We start from the raw sequence: 23324 nt of genomic DNA on the forward strand, positions 1-23324 counted from the left end.
AGATACAGACAGACAGACAGACAGACAGACAGACAGACAGACACATGGACGTACTGAAACATACAAACAGACTGAAAAACAGAAAATGAACGTGCTAAATCAAACCGACAGAACAGACAAACAGAAATACTAAAAACATACAGCTAGACAGAAAGACAGATAAATTAACGTAATGCGAAATACAGAAAGAAACACGAGCTTCTTGAGCCGAGGTTGTTAGGAGATACACAAAAGAGGAAGATGAGAAGGAAGAGAGAGAGAATAAGAAAAAGAAGATGGAAGGTATTAATCAAATTATCGCAGACTTATATTAACTAAATAGAAGGAACAAAATATCCCTTCTCACACACTATTGAATTTTCTCTCCCCGCTTTTCTCTTCGTTCGAGGTAGAGGTTATGGTGTTGTCTTTTCATTACTGACAGCAAGGTGGAACTCTTCACACGAGAGAAAATATAAAAAAGACAATAATAGGATTGGGATAGAGAGAATTCCCTGTAGGTAGACCGGTAGAAAAGTAAGAGAAACTATACAATAGAACGAAAGAAGCAAAAACGATAAATAAATATATAAATAAATAAATAAATAAATGAATAAATAAATAAATAAAAAATAAATAAATGCAACACCAAATAAAAAAAAAAATTAAGTGTTAGTGAATAAAAAATAGGCTACGTATAAAATAGACCAGCTGAGGGAAAGATTACACTGGAACGCCGAAATCTAGTAAAAGAAAAAGTTACCTGAATAAGCTATACCAAGGTGACTTTGACTATTGGCCGAACTATACCAAACAGAAGGAGGTTCCAGGGAGAGGAAGATTAATCCAGGTGGAGCCTCTGGCTGGAAGCTGGAATCGAAACTCTGGGATGTGGAGACAATAGCGTGTATCCTACCTCATGACCTTTGACCTTCTGTCCTTGACTGAGAATGACCTCGGCCTAACACAAAAACATTCCAGGGATAAACGTGAAAACAAGTGTTCTAAATACTTGAGCACAAGCCACCTGGAGTCTTGGCAGTGACAACTTTAATTTCCCTCAGTGATTCTCTGACGTCGGTCTTCAGAACACATTTTGTGCGATCTAGTCTTTTGATTTAACAGTTGTTCACGGAGGACCCATCAAAGATTCATCTCACTGTTTGGCTGAAACTCAAATTGATTAAATTTAGAAACATAAACAGAAGACACGCACACATACTGTATATTAACAGACGCACACTCGCATACTGTATATAAACAGAAAACCACGCACATACACACTCACTACATCCCTGACCACCCGAGGGTCAAGACCTACCAGACGCTGCTGCGGCCGCCCTTGGCCATGTTCGTCCCCATTCCTTAAGTCCGTCTCCCCGACCCATCCTCACCGCCAGGATATCAACATACACAAACGTGTACTGTGACACCCCCCTCCCCCCGGTGAGGTCCTTCATTTCAACACCTACGGACGAGTTACTGCACCACGTGAACACCACTCCACCCGGTGTCTCCATGACCATGTGAGGTCCTTCATATCAACACCTACTGACGGGTTACTGCACCACGTGAACACCACTCCACCCGGTGTCCCCATGACCACGTGAGGTCCTTCATATCAACACCTACTTACGAGTTACTGCACCACGTGAACACCACTCCACCCGGTGTCTCCATGACCACGTGAGGTCCTTCATATAAACACCTATTGACGAGTTACTGCACCACGTTACCACGTGACGACACCACGTGGACACCACTCCACCCGGTGTCCCCATGACCACGTGAGGTCCTTCATATCAACACCTACTGACGAGTTACTGCACCACGTGAACACCACACCACCCGGTGTCTCCATGACCACGTGAGGTCCTTCATATAAACACCTATTGACGAGTTACTGCACCACGTGAACACCACTCCACCCGGTGTCTCCATGACCACGTGAGGTCCTTCATATCAACACCTACGGACGAGTTACTGCACCACGTGGACACCACACCACCCGGTGTCTCCATGACCACGTGAGGTCCTTCATATCAACACCTGCGGACGAGTTACTGCACCACGTGGACACCACACCACCCGGTGTCCCCATGACCACGTGAGGTCCTTCATATCAACACCTACTGACGAGTTACTGCACCACGGTGCCTAAGTGTCCTGACACAGTGTGGCAAGAGACCAGCCCGGTCCATCAACTGTAAACTATAATAATTTGTATGTTCAGTTCATGTTCCTTTTCCTTCGGGCTGCAGAACTTTCTCAATAAACCGTAACTATTATTATTATAATAATTTACACACACACACACACACACACACACACACACACACACACACACACACACACACACACACACACACACATACACACACACACACACTGTATGTAAATAGATCCAAAACGGGTTCTTAGGACACTCATAGACGAACATCACCAAAAGTCACTGAAGTAGATTACTGTAACTCAGTTTGTCGAACACCTTCCCTCTCCAGCTTGGGTTTAAACTGAGGTTTTCACCTGTGGGAGAGTCTAAAATTTACAAGATTATGACCTTAACTTACAGTTAGCTTCAGCCTCTAGTGGTAACTTATTTCTCTGAAATTCAAAGTATAAAGACAAAAGCTGGAAGAGTTCGAAGGATAAATCCTTTTCACACTCAATTGGATGAAAAATCTTTCATCGAAACAGTTTTAGCAGAACATGTTCCCTTCGCCAGCTACGACTGATATTTTTCTGGTGTTTTCTATACCCTTGACCTTTGAGAAAGCCGGCACAAAAAACAAGAACTCTCGAGGCTCCCAGGTCCTAACTGGCGTGTAAAATATCAGGAGTTTTTACCTTGATATAACTTTTATTGAAATAATTGACCTAAAATTCAGATATAAAGCGTAGTAGGGTGGAAACAGATGCTACCAACCAACATGTTTGGCAGATCTCGTCATAACAGACAGGAAGTGTCAGTGATGGACGAGTAGAAGACCTTGCATAGGACGGTACTCTACAGAGGCTCCTGTAGACCCCCGGGAAGCAAATCCTCTGACAGAAGTCCCCGGATGACGGCTGTAATATAATATTAAAGCAAAAACAAACTGAATGGCTTTTGATCTTGATCTCTGACCAATTTCGATAAAAAAAAGTATTTCTTGCCTAGGATTGGGTTGAGGAAAAATATACATGACGTAAGTAAATCAAATTCCTTTACCTGAAACATGAGAGTAAACTTCAGATTCCAAGTAAATCTGCGTGTACATGTTGAGTGTTAAATACTGCAGCACTTATGGTGCAGCAGCCGAGTGGATGCACCGCTCGCCTTCTGTCCTGAGGGTCACTGGTTTGCTCCCTAGGCACCCGCAGTTATCCTTGCGAAGTGAAGGCGATCGATTGCAGTACTGATTGCATTGCCTCCTAGTGCAACCTAACCTAACCTAACCTAATTAGCATTCAATGTGCTAATTGGCAACCCCCCCCCACCCCCCACCCGAATTACAGGGAGGATACATATTGTACCCTTAGTGATTTATGTACGGCCTTGAAACATGCAGAACTGTATTTTCATGTGAAAGTTAGAAAAACTTAAAAATTTAATTATTTAGTGTACTTAGCTTTTTGAAATCAGAGCCGCGGTTTCCCTCGGTAGAGAGTAGAAAAACACAAAAACACAATCTCTATAAAGATCAACAGATATGCTATTGTCATCCTCTTCTTTTGTTCACTTCCCTCGAGTAGTTGAAACTTGCCACTTACACGTTTTCATTATTGCTATAAATCATTAAGTTCATTTGTAAGAGGAAATGAGCATAACAATATGTGTGTGTAAATAAGATTAATATAAATATATTCCTTAAAACTCGATACATTTTCAGATTTTTATATAAAGATATGCGCGCAACCACAAACATAAATACATACATACATACATACATACATACATACATACATACATACATACATAGAGTTATGTATTTATCTGATGATTCTTTCATCATTAACTATACTGACAAATAAATTTCAAAATGTTTTGTTCAGTCGCTCATCCCTCACGCGTGCAAGGAGCTCCCTCCGGGTCGACACAAAATACATTCAGCAACTTTTACCTTAAAATTACAGTAGACTAGATGGGAGTCAGTAACATGATAAAGGTGTAAATTCTCTCTCTCTCATGAGGATGCAATATAGTATACTAAGAAAATATAATAGTTAAAATAATCCTTAAATCCATGAGTGAGACAAAGTGAATCAGGACTGTCACAGTGCTTGGCCGTCTCATATCTAATTCACTTTGCTTACTCAGCTGATTCATCAGAGAGACTTTCTTTTCCATTCACTTTTGTACTTTCACACGCGCACACACACACACACACACACACACACACACACACACACATACAAACACACACAAATTCTTCACTATGTGTCGTCTCTTGTAACACCCACGGCATAACTCTGTCAGTATATTCCTAGACCTTTATAATTCAGTTTCCGACTCCGTTTGCTCTTACTCCCTGCAACACGTATGATATGAAGTTCTTTACAACTAATAAAAAACCTTGAAGTGCTTTAACACAGCGCTTTCACACTCCCTTTCAGCTGCACTCTCCTCTCTCAGTACCTTCACATTTATCGTTGACAATCTCTGACACGAGTTTGTATTTTTACTCTTTCTACTCTGCCACAGTTATGCTTTTGTAATAGTTGTATTGATATCACCTGAAACCTGCGACTACGACAACCTACATCTTCCTAGGGAAACTCTTGAGTCTTGAGTCTGTGTAAGCAGTTCATTCCTCTTTCTTTCAATAGTGGCATCAGTGACTGGTGGGATGACTGCCTCGTGCAGCTGCCTATATCTGGATGGGGATTCTCTGTACTGAGTTACCCATTATAGAGTTTATATATATTCACTGCTCTCCGCGGCCAAAATTCGTGATCATGATGATCTGTAAATGAGTCTTCGTAACATACACTGTGCAAGGGATAGCGTGGCCTTCCTACAACTAGCCCTGAAGCTTATGATCCCAGGGCTGCTTGCTGCTGTATACATCATTTAGGGAACATATGGATATTACTTCTTACTAAAGTAAAAAGTAAATAACATTAAAGTTATAATAACAACAAAACAAACATTCGAAAACTGGAGTAACGATGTTCACGGCATAAGACAAGCTTCTTGGTAATATGTTGCAGACAAATTCAGTACTTTTTCCTCAAAGGTATTACTAAATTGCCTTAATAGGCTGTTATAACGTCCATTGACTGCCTGATGCAGTAATTTGATTGGTATGTTCTTTCTGAGATTCGTGTGTGTGTGTGTGTGTGTGTGTGTGTGCGTGTGCGTGTGCGTGTGTGTGTGTGTGTGTGTGTGTGTGTGTGTGTGTGTGTGTGTGTTATAAATGAACACGTATGAGTCACACACGACACTGCTTAGAATTCTTTTATTTTCCACCAAACATTTTTCTAAGTGCATTAAGTTATTTAAAAGGCTAATAATAATAATAATAACAACAATAATAATAATAATAATAATAATAATAATAATAATAATAATAATAATAATAATAATAATATTTATAATAATAATAATAATAATAATAATAATAATAATAATAATAATAATAATAATAATAATAATAATAATAATAATAATAATAATAATAATAATAATAATAATAATAATAATAATAACTTACATTTCGATGATAAACATAAAGCATCAGAAAACCACTACCGAGAAAGCTTTAATCTGATTACTTTCTTTTCGAAGATTAGATGATCGTGCTCAGTCAAAACGAGTTTAATATTAATAAATACATATTTAAATTGAGATGTTTTCGTCTACCAGTATACCTGAAGTAAAAGTAATTGGACGTGGAATCCTATGGCTGACTCATAGGATATATATTCCCTTATGAGTTCAGTAATTCTCGACATCATACAATGTACACAGCTGTTGTTTACGCTTCCTATATCCACTCACCCATTTTCTTTGCCTGTTTTCCGGTTGATTCCTTTTGTTCTTGTCTCTTTGTTCATCTGTCTCTTCATTCAGTTATCCATCTGTTTATCTCTCTTTGTGTTTCTCGACCTATCTGCAACGCTTCATGTCTTGTTATAAACACAATTTTATAATTTTAAACTCAAAACACTATCATGTATGAGTCTATTATTAGATAATGGTGTTTATATCTGTACAAACCATGGAGGTATAATGGGTGGAGGCGCCTCCCAGTACTGTCAGGTGAAGCCAATCCTCCTCCGTGTCGGTCATCTTTGTGTAGGCTGGTCGCGCGCCAGGAGGCTCAGTGACCCTCATTGACACTGGTTTGCACTGTTTACACTCATCCATAGCATCCCTGCCCTGCGTGATTAAATGAAACTATTATTATATTTTCAACCATTTATTATATACTATAGTACAATAAAACTACATTTCAATGAACAACACTAATCATTAGCATCAATTATCCTTATCATGGCACGAGCCTGGTACCCTCAGCACAGGGGGATTTCTGTGCATTTTTACCTTGCAGACTGATCATTAGATTCCGGTGAACAACATTAACTTATTCATGCTAGTTCTACTTTTGACAGCTTTGAGAGATACGTTTCGTGCTGTGAACTGTTTGCCTGCATCTGTGTATCTCACCTGTAGATAGGTCTCAGCTACTGCTTTGATTAGCAATACAAGATGATTGTTGAGAGGATCACTTTCTGACATGTGCATTGCCAAGTCTGGGAATGAAATTTTGTTCAGGAACTCTGACAATACATAAATTAAAATTTTGTGGCAATCATATGTTGACCGTTTTGCGTAGGGGTGTATTTTACTGGAATGCAATAGTTTTTCTCTGAATATCTTATCGCATAAGCAACATGTAGCTATGACATCTTTAGTTGGAAATGATAGATTCCCTTTGGTTTTCGTGCTTCACACTTAAAAGATTTCTTAAGTTTCACAAAAGCAAAACCAGCTATATACACTTATACAGTATGCAACAATTTTCTCAGCACAAGGAGAGACCACACTAGATGAAACTAAGTTAGCATTTCCCTCTTGTGAGAGCACATCAGACTCCTCATTTTAATAAATGTTATCTTGCTCAAAGGCTCTGCCTTTATCAAGAGAGGAGTTAATTAAATTGTTCGATGGAGCATTGGCATTAAGATCCTTTAGATAATTACCAGAGGCAGTTAAGATTGGGATAGATTCTAAAGTTAAGCAATTTCCACGAGTCACTTCTTCAATGTCATTGTGAGTTAACATCTTCTTGTAGGCTGCTGAGAATTACCGAGCCATGGGATTGTTGTTCCATCCTCCCATACTTCTAATTTTCCCAAAAATAGTTATATATGATCCCGACTCATCTTGTAAGTTAAGAGGTAATCCAAGAGTAGTTTTGAAGTAACAATTAGCATTTCGCATTTTTTGCAGACTTTTGCACAAACAAGGACTCCAATAGATCCCGTTTTCTTCTGGATTGAACAATAGGCAACTTATCAGACAGTAAAGTTAAAGAAACCAGATACTGTTGTACACTTTCAATGAACTTCATTACCTCTGAATTATCATTTCCTTTCAAAGGGCGCTTCCACACGTAACTGCACAAATTCCGATAATTCATGATGTCAAACAGTGCATTGAGTGTACGTATGAATCTTATTGTTCCTTGGCAACCATGAAATCCGGGTATCTTCTCATCCAAACAAAACTGGAGGGAGTCAGCAAGAGTCACTAAGTAACTGCACGGCCAATTTTACATTCATTTTTCTCTTCACGTATTCAATATGTGAAGCTCTTAACTTGTTTCCGAGATGCAGACCTTCTTTTTCCTGTAACTGGTGGAGACTGACAATGAATCGCCACTCAATTGTATTACCTTCCTATTATTTTTCCTTTTCTGTAGGTGAGGAGGGAAAGCCTCAAATGTACTAGGAACAGAATGTTCTCGTAATCTGACGCAAGATAAAGAAGTCCTGTCAAAATCTTCAGGGGTAAAATGCTTAGAGCAGAGACGTGCCTGGTGTGAAGTTGTCTCTTCGTAGAGCCCAAATCCATTTTTGCCTTCTGCACGGGTCCTTGGGCAGCCTGTGAAAAGGATTAATATTGAGATGTAATATTAATCCTCTTTCATCCCATGTGTGTATATAAGAAAGACCTCCCTGTTTACTATCAAGCACATTCGTTCTGGGAAGCAAGCTAAAAACAAAATTAAAATTTAAGTTACTGGTGAAATGTAATAGATGGATCAGACTTCTTGTTAACCCTTTCATTGCACCCAAATGCAATACATCTAGTAGGCATTGTAGAATTCCCGATCACTGCTGGGTAGCTATCGTAGCCACTGCTAAGTTAGTACTGAGCATGTTGAAAGTGTGTGGGCCGTGAGGAGAACAAGCTTGACCTGACCTGAGAGCAGCAGCCTACAGCAAGATGGCCGCCAGTCAGGTCGCTAGCTTCAAGCTGCCTCCACCCTTTATACCTTCCATTACTGAACTTCAGTATGCAGACGACCTCACTCTTATTGCTTTCACTGAACGCGACCTACAGGAGATCCTGAACACCTTTGCGGATGCGAATACACACTTCGGCCTTGAAGTGAATGTACGTAAGACTCAGATTTTCTTTCAACCTGCCCTGGTTCAGACACACCTCCACCCACTTTCAGTATCTCGGTTTCCATTTGTCCATCACAACGGACATCGATGAGCAGATTCAGCATCGGACCAGATGTGCATCTCAAGCCTTTGGCAGACTCCGAAAAAGTGTCTTCAGTTGTAGGGAGCTGAAATTATATCGAGCAGTGGTCCTCCCCACCCTGCTGTATGGCAGTGAGACATGGGTTTCATGCAAGAGCCACTTCAAGGCACTTGAAAATTTTTACCAACGTAGTCTACGTTCCATCCTCCGAGTACGCTGGGAAGACAAGAGAATGAATGCCAGTATTCTCGCTGACACCAAGTGTAGGGGCATTCGAAGCTACCATTATCCATGAACAACTACGTTGGACTGGCCATGTAACCTGCATGGACGACAGTAGACTGCCAGAACAGCTACTTTACAGTCATCTGACGAATGGTAAACGTAATGCTTGCGAGCAACTAAATAAGTATAAGGATAATCTTAAGACAAACCTGAAAAAGTGCCAAATCGATCCCCTCACCTGGGAGACGATCACTCCACGTCGTAACGCTTGGAGGAGCACCACACGAGGTGTCAATACTTTCGAATTAGCCCGAGTACATACCGAAGCAATCACGCTTCAGCGCCGGAAAGACGCTCCCGTACTGTGGACGACTCTGCCGGTCCCGTATCGGCCTGTCGAGTCACCTCGGAGCTCACAAACGAAGGTGACATCCTTAATTATTCCTATCATTGTATTATAGCTGGATGATCGTTATACTCGATTCCGAGTGACAGCAGTAGTAGTCGTAGTAACTAATAGTGTGTGTGTGTGTTTGTATGTGTGTGTGTGTGTGGAGGTCAGGTGAAGCAGGCCTGTCTGGAGATCAAAACATTAGACGCAGTTAATGGAGAGGCAATGGATATTATTCCTGGGAAGCTTCGTTTACTCAGACTGTAGCAAAAGCAAGTTATTGCATACAACAAGTGAAAAAAAAATAATTGCTTAAACCGATACATCTTTTTAATGAAATGTCAGAAATATCATGTATTAAAATTTCACGTCAGTGGATATATTAATTATAAAAGCGTACCAATAAAATATTTTCGCGTGGGACTGTGCTCATATATCTGACTGCACAGGTTATTTTAACCGGACTCGGTATAGATTCCAACAATTCATCTCTGTGAAAATAACCAGATGTTATTCTATATCAGCAAATGAAATGATAAACTAAGAAGAGCATCATCATTATCATCATCATCATCATCAGCAGCAGCAATATTGATAAAAGTATTCTAGTAGTAGGAGAAGAGGTAGAAAATACCCTGAAAGATGTACACGAGTCACCAGAAAGGACGCCAAGAAGGTACAGAGCCCGGTAGAGTTACAGTAATTAGTGGCATATAAATAAAAACAAATCCAGGTAAATGTGAAACTATACTACCATACTACAGAGACTAAAAGTTAAAAACAAAAATGCGTAAGACAATTCATGAATAAAAACATATTTAAAATACATACTACTATTACTTTGCTGCCACTCGAAATCGCGTATGACGATCATCCAACTATGATTCAATGATATGAGTTATTAGGGATGTCAACTAAGTTGGTGCGTTTTGAGGTGACGAAAAAGACCGATACGGGACCGGCAGCGTCGTTCGCATTCGTTGCACATGTGAAGGGCTCCATCGACTGCGGGAAGGGCGGTGGCAGCGTGATTCCGGCGTTGGCGCTTGTCTGCCTCGGTTTGCAGTCGGGCTAACTCGAAAGCATTGACACCGAGTTAGAAAGACGTAAAAATTAAAAAAAATACATTACTGTTTATACAGGTATATGTAGTGATTAACCTGTATTCCCCTTTACGTGCAGACACCGCAGAATACTTGCTTACTTAATTGGAGACGGAGCGGCTTTCCTTCCGCACTTACTCGTAATCCTGGAGAAAATTGGCGATGAGTTATCTTTTAAAAGTCGCCTCATTAGAAGATCACACTTCCTGATTACGGTTATCGCGGAGGATTACCAACCGTGTTTTATATAATGCGCCGGGAGGGCAGAATGAGTGGCTCCAGTGAAAAACGTAATTACAGAGGAGAGGGAGGGAAGGAAGGAGGGAGGAAGAGATAGAGTGAGGGAGGGATAGATGGAGGGAAAGAGGAGGGAAGGGAGGGGCACGCTGAAAGGTAGAAATCAGAAGTCGAGCGGTGCAAGGCGTATTTAAATGTGTACGTGTGGGTGTGTGTTATATTTTAAAATGTATGAACTTTTGTGTTTCGCCTTTCATCCAACATAGCAAAGATAGCCTAGACCTCTGTCTGAGTCTTTGTCTCTGTCTCGAATAAAGTTACTGCTCTTCATCTCTTCTGTCTCATCTAACATCGAAGAAGTAGCCCAAAAATTACCGTCAGGTACACCACAGGCTGTAAACGGATACAGATACAATATACAGTACTCCTCATCTCACTGGAGAAGAGAACGGGTTAACAGGAATATATCAAAGGGGTTACGAATCTCTTACTTACTCTTGGATACTCTTTAATATAACTGACCTCTTGTTCTTCTAAGGTGCTCTTCCTCTTTATTACTGGCAACATTTCAGGGGCCACTGTTCGCACACACTTTATAACAACAGTGAATCATTAATATTAAGGTTACAGGGTTTGACCGACAGATACGTAGCCGGAAACTCATGTCATTTTATATACAACACGTACCTCACGCACGTACACACAGGCAAATATGTATTAATACACACAATGTAAGCAAACCGACTCAATCACGCCCACACTCCACTACAAGACAAACACCCACACACAAGATAAACAAACAGATTCACGCAAACCCACAGTGCAGTGCAACTGATTTACAGGGTGAGTCAAAAGTCTCCATACATAGGCAAAATGAGCACGTTATTGGAGTGATGCCAGCCCGCACTGGATGAGTCCCTCAAGGATGCAAGGCGCTGGAAAAGTGATGGTGTGGTGCGGTATATGGGGCAACACAGTTGTTGGCCCTGTTTTCAGTGACACCAATCTGAATCCCATGTTCCTAAACATGTTGCAAGACACATGCTGAACAAGGACGAGGAATTTCCAGCGTACTTTTAGCAAGATGGGGCGCCACCCCCATACGGTATCCGCGTGAGCCAGTGGCTGGATCAGCAGTTTCCGGCTCACCCCCCTTTACTTTTACTTGTGGGGGCACTTGAAGGCCATGGTGTACCAGGTGAAGACAAAACACGGACCACCTAAAGGAACGCATTCGTGATGTGTGTGCGCGCATAACACCAGACTTGTTAACGCGCGTTCGCCATGAGTGGGAGGAACACATCCGTATGTGCATTCAGTGTAATGGTGCCCACATAGAGCATATTTTGTGACTTACAAGTGATTTTATAATAAATTGATAAATTTGCCTATATATGGAGACTTTTGACTCACCCTGTAGTTTCAATTAATGTAATACAAAAATCGAATTTTCTTGATGTTGAAAAATATGTTTGTTTTTTTGTTTTTTTTAAAATAGAATTGTGGTTTAAAATAGTTTGGCTACTCCTTTGTAAGATGAGAGTGGAAGAAAGAGAATGGGAGGTCAGCATTTATATGTAAAGCTTTAAAGAATCTTTAAAATATTGGTGTTATTTTGAAATGTTAACAAACCTGAAGTATTGTATAAACAAGTAGAATGATTGATCCTTGTGAAATAGTTTTGAAGTCTTAAATCAATGTGACGCTTGAGTAAATAAGTAAGGAAAATTAATATATTATCTCATGATACTAAGTCATTACAAGTCATTATAAGTCATTATAAGAAACTGCTGATTGGAGATAAAGAAAAAGTCAAACACAAATTGTAATTTGTTGAAGCTGTCAAATGATTTGAATCTTAATATGGATTAAACATTTACCCAAATGAGACTAAAACCACCTATAGCACAGGGTGTTCTATTTATAGTCTGAACTGATCCTGCACTGGACTGTTTATGCCAATGTGTAATAATTTAAAATGTAACAGGTTTATGGAGAATGATTTTAATTTATTGAAAATTATACATTAAATAAATATAGTTAAATATTTAGCATACCTAAGCCAAGGCTGTATTCCTGTAGTTATGAATATACTGTAAATGTGCTGAAACTCTGGCCATTAAAAGAACACAGTCGACATCAGAGACCAGACTTCAGCCAGAACAGACAAGCGAGTCATTTGGGAGCAGGTGAAGGTTGTATTCTACAGTTTCCACCCCTCCTGAGAAGCTAAACCTCCTCGTCCTGAAGTTGTTTTTACTTCTTCAGTTAGAAAAAGAATTACGAAAGTTGTCCGCCGGCCGAGTGGTGGCTTTATGGTTATCTTGGTGATGGGGAACAGTCTGATCAACTAAAGGAAGTAACAAGCATCAATGACGTCCTCGTCAAGGTGGAAATCGGTCTCGTCGACAACGCGGTGTGGGGAGTTATCTCCCACGAATCGATGCAACACTTGGAAAAGAACGAGATACTAGACCTACTGGAAGACGTATAAGTGGAACAAAAGATGAAAAGACTAGACGAAAAAGCTACCTCAGTTCTGGTTGAATTTTTCCCCAAATTACCAGAGATGGTTGCACGGATGGGACAACGTCCCAGTGAAGCCGTGCATACCAAGACTGACAAGATGCTACATGCGTTATAAATATGGACACCCACCAAAGAAGTGCAAGGCCCCCAGAGGATGTATGCTCCAGGTGTGTCTCCTCTGGACATCAGAACAAAGACTGCAAGAATGAAGAAAAATAAAATGCGCTGCCTGTGGCGGTCCACACTCCTCCTCCTACCGGGAATGTCCCAAATGGAGGGAAGAGTGTAAGATCGCCAAGGTAAAACACACCAAGAAACTTCTTAACTACAGAGATGCGCTTCTCCAAGTGAGAAGAAACAAGGAAGAACAAGAACAGAAGGAAATGAGAACAAGACCAGCAAGAACCAGAAGAAAAAAGAACAACAACAAGAACGAGGCGTATTGAAACTGCAAAAGAAGAACCAGAAAAAAAACAAGAGAAGGAGATCTAACTACCAAGTATACGGCCGTAATAACCGATGCAGTTGAAGGCCAATAAATTAAAAGGAAAGGAAGAAGAAGAAGAAGAAGAAGAAGGAGAAGAAGAAGAAGGAGACAGTCCAGGCTGAGGAGAACAAACAAGATTTGCTCATTGCTAATGAAGATTTCTCAAAAAGCAGATGTGTTCAGGTTTGTCTCTAAATGTATATATTGTTAGTGTGATGGAAAAGTCCATTATATGATAAGTTAAATATTTTGTTTAGTAATTTACAAGCGCTATGATGACTAAATAATACTTGCTGCTAAAAGTGAACTATAAAAAATATTGTATTCTTATAATTGATAGACAAAATATACATTGTAGATTGATATACTGCATATGTGTGATATTATTTTGTAGATTGTGTTATGATTTATAAAGTGAATAATTATACACTTAACAGTGAATATGTGAAGAAGTATTATATATTTATATATTTTTATTTGAAATTTGAAATGAATAGTAATATATTTGCTATTACTAATTATGATTGATTTATTTCTGTGATTTATTATGTTGTTTTAGCGGGAAAAGGTTTAAAAATATTGTTTAAAAGTTAATGCTGTAATGTTTGTTTCCAAGTTGGAAGTAAATCCTAAAATAAGAATTGTGGTCGGCAACAGGGAACTTAAAACAAGTTGAAAATTGTGTGCACTTGAGAGGTAACATTAGCTGTGGTGGTAGAATTGGGACAAAATCAAAACAAGAGTGGGGTAAGCAAAATCAGCATTTAATAATCTAAAAGACCTAATGAAAAGATACTTTAACTTCATTTGGAGAACAAGGCTGCTGAAAGGCTTTATATGGCAAGGACTATTGTATGGGTCAGAGGCTTGGACACTTTCAGCAGACTCCAGAAAGAGGTTGATAGTCTTTGAAATGTGGTAATATAGGTGAATGATAAGAATAGGATACAATGATAGGAAAACAAATGAAGAAGAACTAAGATGAGTAAAAACTTTAAGACACATACTTGAAGTGTACAGAAAAAGAAAAATAAGATAATTTGGTCATATACTATACAATATATTGGGATGTAGGGATAATAACAGAAATATCAATGAGCAAAGTTGAGGGTAGGGGGGCCAGGGGAGGGCAGAGACTGGGATTGGTGAATGAAATTGAAAGCTGAGTCCCCAGAGAGATACAAACCCTTAGAGAATTGGTAACAACATGTAGAGTGGAGGACTGTGGTGTCCAACCCTCAGATATAAGGACGATACTCTGATTGATTGTTTGATTGATTGATTGGTTGATTGATTGATTAATATGAATAATATTGTAATTTAATTTACCTGGAATAGATTACTGAGATTAATATTTATTTCAGGGGTTTTAATTGTTTCTGTATTTCTGTCCAAAGAAGTTTAAAATGTTTATTTGAATATCCAGCTGGAAGATGTTCACTGTGTGAGAACAAATTTGGATCTGAACTCTATAAAAGGAAACAGCTAAGTAGTGAACACTTAGAATTATGATAGGATTTCACAAGTGACAGCAGTGAATTTCCAAGTTGGAATAATATTATGCGTGTTATATGTCAAGAAAGATATCATTACTAGACTTACATGGATTTAAGTTATTTATTTATTTACTATACGATTATGATGAGTGAAGAATGACTGTACTTTTATATATTGTCTGAGATTATTATTTTTGCATGTTACTCATGTTATTTGTAATAATTATGCATATTTAAATTTTGAATTCTTGATTGGTGACCTTTGTGATTCAGATAATGTAATATATAGCTTGATAACATTGTTTTAACAAAGAACAATGGAAAATACTCAAGTATCTGGTAGTGAACACTACAAAGCACACACACACACACACACACACGCACACACACACACACAAATACACACACGAACACACACACACACACACACACACACACACGAACACACACACAAGTACACACACATATTCTCCAAGTAGTGACAAACATATTTAAAAAAAAAAAACGAGAAATGTCATTAAAGCGCCGACAATGTCACATTTTCCTAGGTGTGTTGCGGGTGTCGCCAGGGTGCTAATGGTAAAGCGAGAGACAAGCGGAGCAAAGCGAGGGACGAGAAGCCCTTGTCTGAAACGGCGTCATTAGCGGGGATGTATGAGCTTGGGTCTTGTTCCTCGCTGCCTTGCCTGAGTCTCTGACTCTGGTAAGGAAGATTCATGTCTTTTAGGTCATGTGTGTGTGTGTGTGTGTGTGTGTGTGATAATAAATAATAATAAAATTAACGGCTTATTGAAAAAGTTCAGCAGCCAAAAGACTGTAAATATGCATTAGACAAAAATTACTTTACATATACAAAGACCTGTGTGGTGGGGGGGTACGTTTAACAAAAGCTTTCACTACAAAAGCAGTAAAGGAGAAGGAACATGAATTGAACATACAAATTATAGTTTGCAGCTGATGAACATACAAATTATAGTTTGCAGCTGATGGCAGGGGCAGGTCTCTTGCCCTGCTGTGCGAAGTCACGTAGGGCACGTGGTGCAGTAACTCGTCCACGAAGTACCTCACGTGGTCACGGAGACACCGTGTCATGTGGTGTTACAGTACGAGACAAAGAGTGATGTGGTGTGGTGTGGTGTGGTGTCACACTACTTCACTCCCTGATAAGTGGTGTTGTGTTATCTCATGGTCAGGTGTAAATCCAACCCACGATTCTTCCCAGAGTGAGTTGATTAACACTATATACCGCCTGGTGGGAAGATGGTGGTTGGTTCCCAGGGGTGGTTATATCTGGTGTCATATTTCCTCACAGTTGGGGGCGACGGTCAACTTGGCCACGACTTTCAACTGCCACTGTCTAGTGCTAATTTGATTGGCCTAGACATTGTTCATCACGGTTCTACACTAATTTCATTCCTTTCCGAAACGAAAATGTTACTTTTGGTGAGATTTTACTGACATCCCTGTGGGGAGGAGGGATGGCGCCAGGGAGTTAGGGGTATGAGCCAGCAATTGACCCTGGCAGTGACGAATGGGACTTGACCCTCCTGTGTGTGTGTGTGTGTGTGTGTGTGTGTGTGTGCAGCCAGGGTGGTGTAATGCGTCTAGCTTGGCAGCATTATATTAGTGTTAAGGTACAAGCACTGCTTGCTTCCTCTCCCTTTCAGCTACCGTCGCTGGCTAGCAATCGTGGCGAACAGGGAAGCAACTTGCATAAGTCTTCCCCTGCTAGTACACAGCCTCGTCACATCAAGGCTCCTGCTGTGCCTCCTCGTGCAACACACGGTAACTGGGCGCCTCGTGGGTCCAGGCTAGACCAGCAGAGGATCTCGGAGTAGCAGTGGGCCGCACAGGGATGGCGCATAGACCCACTGGTATGTGGACACGCCCCTGGCGCCTACTAACCACTGCCACGCTGCCTTGCGGATTAACCTTGGTAGGTATAAGGGTACGGGAGTAAACCCCAAATGAAAATTCTGCGGTGAAGCCCCGCATCAGGCAGACACGCTTACAGAGCTCCAACAAGACCCCAACGGCGGTATAGGCAGAAGAGGTGACCACCATGAGATCCCAACGAATACACAGGCAGACGAAGCCTATGCATGATGGAAAGGCTACTAAGGCGAAACCCAATAAACTGTGCTATCGGCAGTTCATTGCAACTTTCCCTCTCCCCAGTCGTTGCAACACTTGCACCACTTGATCAGGAAAAGGGAGAGCCAAGATGTTTTGTTGTATCCTGCGCTCCTGCCTCACCACATAAATCAACTCACGCACTACCATTCATTGCTCAACCAAAACCAAGGTATGGATGTCCTGACTTCCCAGCAGTTTCCCTCAGCATCCAGAGTTGACCCATCTCAGCTATCCTCCATCCCTGGATGAGGTATCTACTGCCATCAAACAGATGGAAAACAACAAGGCCTCAGGGCCTAATGGAATCCCAGCCGGGGTGTATAAAGCAGGAGGACCTCTGCTTAACAGCCATCTCCACTCTCTCCTGGAGCATATGTGGGAAAAGGAGAAAATTCCACAAGCTCTAAAAGAAGTCTCCATCGTCAGTATTTATAAGAACAAGGGAGACCAATCAGACTGTCGCAACTACCGCAGTATCTCGCTGCTGTCCGTAACTGAGGCAGATAACTTCCTTCCAGAAACTCAATGTGGCTTTAGACCATCAAGTGACACCACTGATGTGATCTTTGCTGCCCGACAGATACAGGAAAAATGCAGAGAACAGAGTCGTGACCTGTACATGGCTTTCATCGACCTAACGAAGGCCTTCAACTCGGTCTGCAGGGAAGCCCTCTGGCGGACCCTCAGCCGTTTTGGCTGTCCACCAACTTTTGCTAACCTTAAAAATCCTAACACTATATATTTTTTTTACCTTATTCATGTTTTCGATGTTTGGTAGGTGATGGTCCTGTTTTCGGTTTTTAGTGTGTTGGTGTTGTTTTCGGTGTTCAGATGAGGAGGGATAAATAAACTCGTAAGTGAATCTTAAGAACTTACAAGTTAGGAAACGTTAGGTAAGGTTTTCAAAGGTTTGTTTGGTGTTCGTTTTAAGTATACCCCACATTTTCCCTCTGCTTCAAAGTCGGCCACTTTGAACAACTAATATTGTGGATAATTTTACCGGTTAAAATACTTAAGAAATATAAATTTTCGACGGAAACGCTATAGAATAAAAGTGTCTTAGAATTGTCTAACCTACTGATTCCAAACCATAAAATCCTAAAATTCGCTGGATGACTGAAACAATAATTTTATCAAGAAAAATTATTGGAATTTTCTGATGAAAAGGGGTAATCCGGACCCCCAGGACCCCCCCCCCCTACCGTGGATACGCCCCTGTTTAGTGCTTACTAAGAGTCATCAGCCACCTGGGAATGGTTAAAATAGACTTTACGTGTTACGTCTAAAAAAATTGAATTGCGAAATTCATTACTTCTTTGGCGTGAAAACATGTTAATTATACCAGTCTTGATACTCACAGGTGTTATTTAATTTTCTTCGGGATTTGTCCTTCAACATAGTTTAGTGTATTTTGGTTCATCTAGCTGATATGCAACATGTGTGGTTTTGGTAACAGTATTTTGTGTACAGTATGTATGTATTATTATTATTATTATTATTATTATTATTTTTATTATTATTATTATTATTATTATTATTATTATTATTATTATTATTATTATTATTATTATTATTATTATTATTATTATTATCATTATCATTATTATCATTATTATCATTATCATTATTATCATTATCATTATCATTATCATTATCATTATCATTATTATTATTATTATTATTATTATTATTATTATCATTATCATTATCATTATCATTATTATTATTATTATCATTATCATTATCATACACACACACTAGTTCTATCTTAGAACAGAGTGTCGTTGATCAACTCATTTATCATGGCTTGCATTACTGGTTCCTGGGAAGGCCAAATTATCAGGGTAAGCTGACTGTGCTCTGCCCTAAATGCCTCCCTGGCCGTGCCTCCACTACAGCCCCCTAGGTCGTGATGGGTGATATGATTAAATTCCCGACATTCCCTCGCTAAGATGAATTAAATGGCTTCAGACCCGTTCGAGCAGATCGTAATTGGGATCGGTGTTCATACGTATCTCCCCCCACCACCGCTTATCCCTCTCCTTCCTCGCGGTGTCCCTCAGCCTCTACGCCCGTCTGCCCAAACACCCGCGTCGAGCCCTTGGCGTTTGCCGATGCCTCCCTTTGCCTCCCAGTCCTCCGTGGGCCCTAGCATGTAATGGCCTTTTCTTAGACTTATTATTGCAGTTAAAAGTAGCTTTTGCTTTTCTAAGTTTATTTCTTCTGTCTTTCATTTTAATCTATTTTCATTTCTCTTTTCCTGCTTCTCTTTTTCTTTATCCCTGACTCACACCTCCCTTTCTGAAGTTGTATCCCCGGTGATAAACGTGGGTACGAAACAATCCATCACCCAGAAGGAGTGATCATAGGATTCGCCTCCTACCACGTCATTTCAGTTCTACATTGATGAAATTAAAAATAAAACTGGAAAGAGATTTTTGCAAGGTTGAAAACAGATGTTCCGTGGTATTGATTGACGGCCATATCTTTTAAGTACATACTAAAGGTTTCACCCGTGACAAATGAAAAGTTGTATAAGACTTGTTGTATTACTTAACGTCTTAGTACGAGAGTGACTTTAGGAGCTGTCCCTTCATGAAACAATAATGATGAGTCACTTGTGATGTGTATCTTGCATGCAAATGCTATAGACATCTTACACAAACTACTAATAATTGTGTTTACATATTGTAGGATACAAAGAGTGTATCATATAAAATCTGTGAACAGTGTATCTTATACATGCTATAAGATGTACTCTACATTATATTACTGTAGTCGCTGTAATGTGGCGTATATCGGCCACAGTCCACATGACATAGTCGGCCTCAGTCCACATGGTATAGTCGGCCTCAGTCCACATGGCATAGTCGGCCTCAGTCCACATGGTATAGTAGGCCTCAATCCACATGGTATCGTCGGCCACAGTCCATATGATATAGTCAGCCTCAGTCCACATGGTATAGTCGGCCACAGTCCATGTGATATAGTCGCCTCACCACATGGTATAGTCCTCATCCACATGGTATAGTCGGCCACAGTCCATATGATATAGTCGCCTCAGTCCACATGGTATAGTAGGCCTCAACATCATGGTATCAATCCACAGTGGTCATCGTCGGCCACAGTCCATGGTATACAGTCCATAGTCAGCCTCAGTCGTCACAGTGGTCATCAGTCCACATGGTATAGTCGGCCCCGCGTGGGTTGACGAGGGTCTACCCACACAAATGGTTCAGAGTTTCATTCACACTTGGGTGTGAAGAGGTTAGGGCCAGGACCACCTCCCTCCGCCCCTCTATGGTCTGGCACCTCACCTCACTGTCAACAATTGTTTCCGTTCTTTTTGAGTTGAAATTGTCACTTTATACAATCGCAGTGAATTCAACAACAATAATTGTACTGTTTTTTTGGGTTTTTTTGGTGAAGAGTGAGTTTGGGAGAAACTGAGAAGGGGGTTACATTTTATCCCCCCTGGCTGTTATTGTTGGTGTGTGTGTGTGTGTGTGTGTGTGTGTTAACTGTCTCCAGAAGGAGTGTCTTAGTTACAACCTTCTGTGTTGCCACCATTATATTACTGCCTCCTGCTAACACCGTTACTGTCACTGCTCTTAAAAGCTCTGTATTTCTAAACAACTTTTACCACACCAGTAATAACATTTCTCCATAATGTGATCGCCAAATGGGTCCTTGTTTTTCTACTAAATATAAAGCGACTGAGGCAGAGTCACAGAGACAAACTATGTTTGATAAGTTAGGAAGTAGAACAGGTAAGGTTACAACAACACTTAGTCCCAGGTTAAAAAAGAGGAGCAGGACCACGAAACTATCAAGCTACACGAGCCAACCTAACATTATTCAACACTAAGGTTAGGTTAGGTTAGGTTTGGTTAGGTTCGGTTAGGTTTGGTTAGGTTAGGTTAGGTTAGGTTAGGTTAGGTTTGGTTAGGTTAGGTTAGGTTAGGTTAGGTTAGGTTGACCTGTGCACGTTATTTTTGCAAAATTATCAACATGATTACCGGTCATTCTGCAAATTAACCGATTTCGCAAAGATAGATAGATATAATAGATAGATAGATATAAATAAAGAGAGAGATATATATATATATATATATATATATATATATATATATATATATATATATATATATATATATATATATATATATATATATGATAATAATGTTGATCATGATGTTAAAGATAAAAAAAAATATTGATAATGGCAAGAAAAAATAAATAATAGTAATATTTAAAATATAATAAATCAATATACGGTAGCTCTCACACTGACAGGTAATGATGTCATAATTATGTTAAATCCGGATGGTGAGTCCCCGCTGCCCGTTAATGGAGTTAAGTTTTATTTTATCCGCCTCGGGTACTTACCTGAATGGTCGTCTCATAATCAGTACTTATTTGGGAATTATTTCCACCCCTCGTCGTTGAAGAATGAACACAAGTAATATAAAGGTGTGAAACTATGTGTCCATGGAAGTTATTTTACCATGTAGAATGAGAAACTTGTAAAGTGACAGAAGACAAAGTAGATCTTGAGAAGTCAAAGCCTCAGTGTAGTTTGTTTCAAGTTTCTGTGTATTAATATATATATATATATATATATATATATATATATATATATATATATATATATATATATATATATATATATATATATATATATATGATAACCACAAGGAAAAAAAAGAAAATGTTTTCTTTTTCCTTGTGATCAACATATACCTAGATCACGCACACTATAGTGATTTACTTGTATATATATATATATATATATATATATATATATATATATATATATATATATATATATATATATATATATATATATATATATATATATATATATATATATATATATATATATATATTGTATGTGTGTTTGTGTGTGTGTGCAACCAAACCGACTAAAATTTACTTATTCCCTATACAAACATATTCACAACATATATTACATCAACTGCACAAATAACAGAACAGTAGAACAATAATAACTTAACAACAATGCTAATATTGACCCTCAGTTGTACAGTATATGCCTGTGGTAAAATATTGGTCTATTTTTCGCACAAAGACCATTTGTTTTGTGTAATTTTGTATTTTATGTTTTTTTAGCGGCAGCGTGTGTCAAGTGCATCACCAACAAGCATGAAAATATGTGGGGCAATTAGTTAGTGGGAGGGAAAATATGGCTGTGTTTGGCTCGACCCGGTCCATGTGAAGGCCAAGCTGTTGTGAGTTGTTGCTGGTTGTGTTGGGTAAAATACACTTCTATTTTCGCTCCAACTGGTGTTTTGTATAGATATGATATCCTCTGGAGAAGTAATCAAATAACCCTGGAAAATAGAGAAGAGATTTCATTATAACTATCCCTTCAGGCTTTAATGCAATATCTTTGTTTTGTGTCTGGAAGTTACTAATTCTGATTGAAACTTTATTTTGTTAAATGCACTGACTTACAACTGAAGATGAGAGGGAAGGAATGTACTAAATCATTACGCTTTGTTTTTCACGTACGAGAGAACCGGGAAACATGTAAGAAGTCAAGGCTGCTGTGTATTTGTTGAAGTAAGACATACTCCTTCCTGAATCAATATCTGTGCTAAGTCAGAGATATGTGTATATATAATTTAGGGGTTCCACACACACACACACACACACACACACACACACACACACACACACACACACATGATTAAAGTTGATATGTGTTTCACACGAGAGAGCGAGAGAGACAGACAGGGTGAAGAAAGAGAGCCTTCACGTTCTAACACTAGCTGAGTATATTTTATCAGACACAGTAACTCATTAACTCATGTAACCCTGACATATTACGGTACGTATTTAAACAAACCATAATGCCATTGCTTCGTCATTATCAAGTTTTAGAAAGAAAAGGAATAAAGTGTATATAACATATGAAAGTTTTCGTCGAATGATCCATTAAAAATGTTTACTCTCTTATGAAAGCTCGTCTCCAAACTTATGGCCTCACATTAAAACTTTAATTATAGAAGTA

This window comes from Homarus americanus, unplaced genomic scaffold (assembly GCF_018991925.1).
Source record: "Homarus americanus isolate GMGI-L3 unplaced genomic scaffold, GMGI_Hamer_2.0 scaffold25467, whole genome shotgun sequence".
Classification (NCBI taxonomy): Eukaryota; Metazoa; Arthropoda; class Malacostraca; order Decapoda; family Nephropidae; genus Homarus; species Homarus americanus.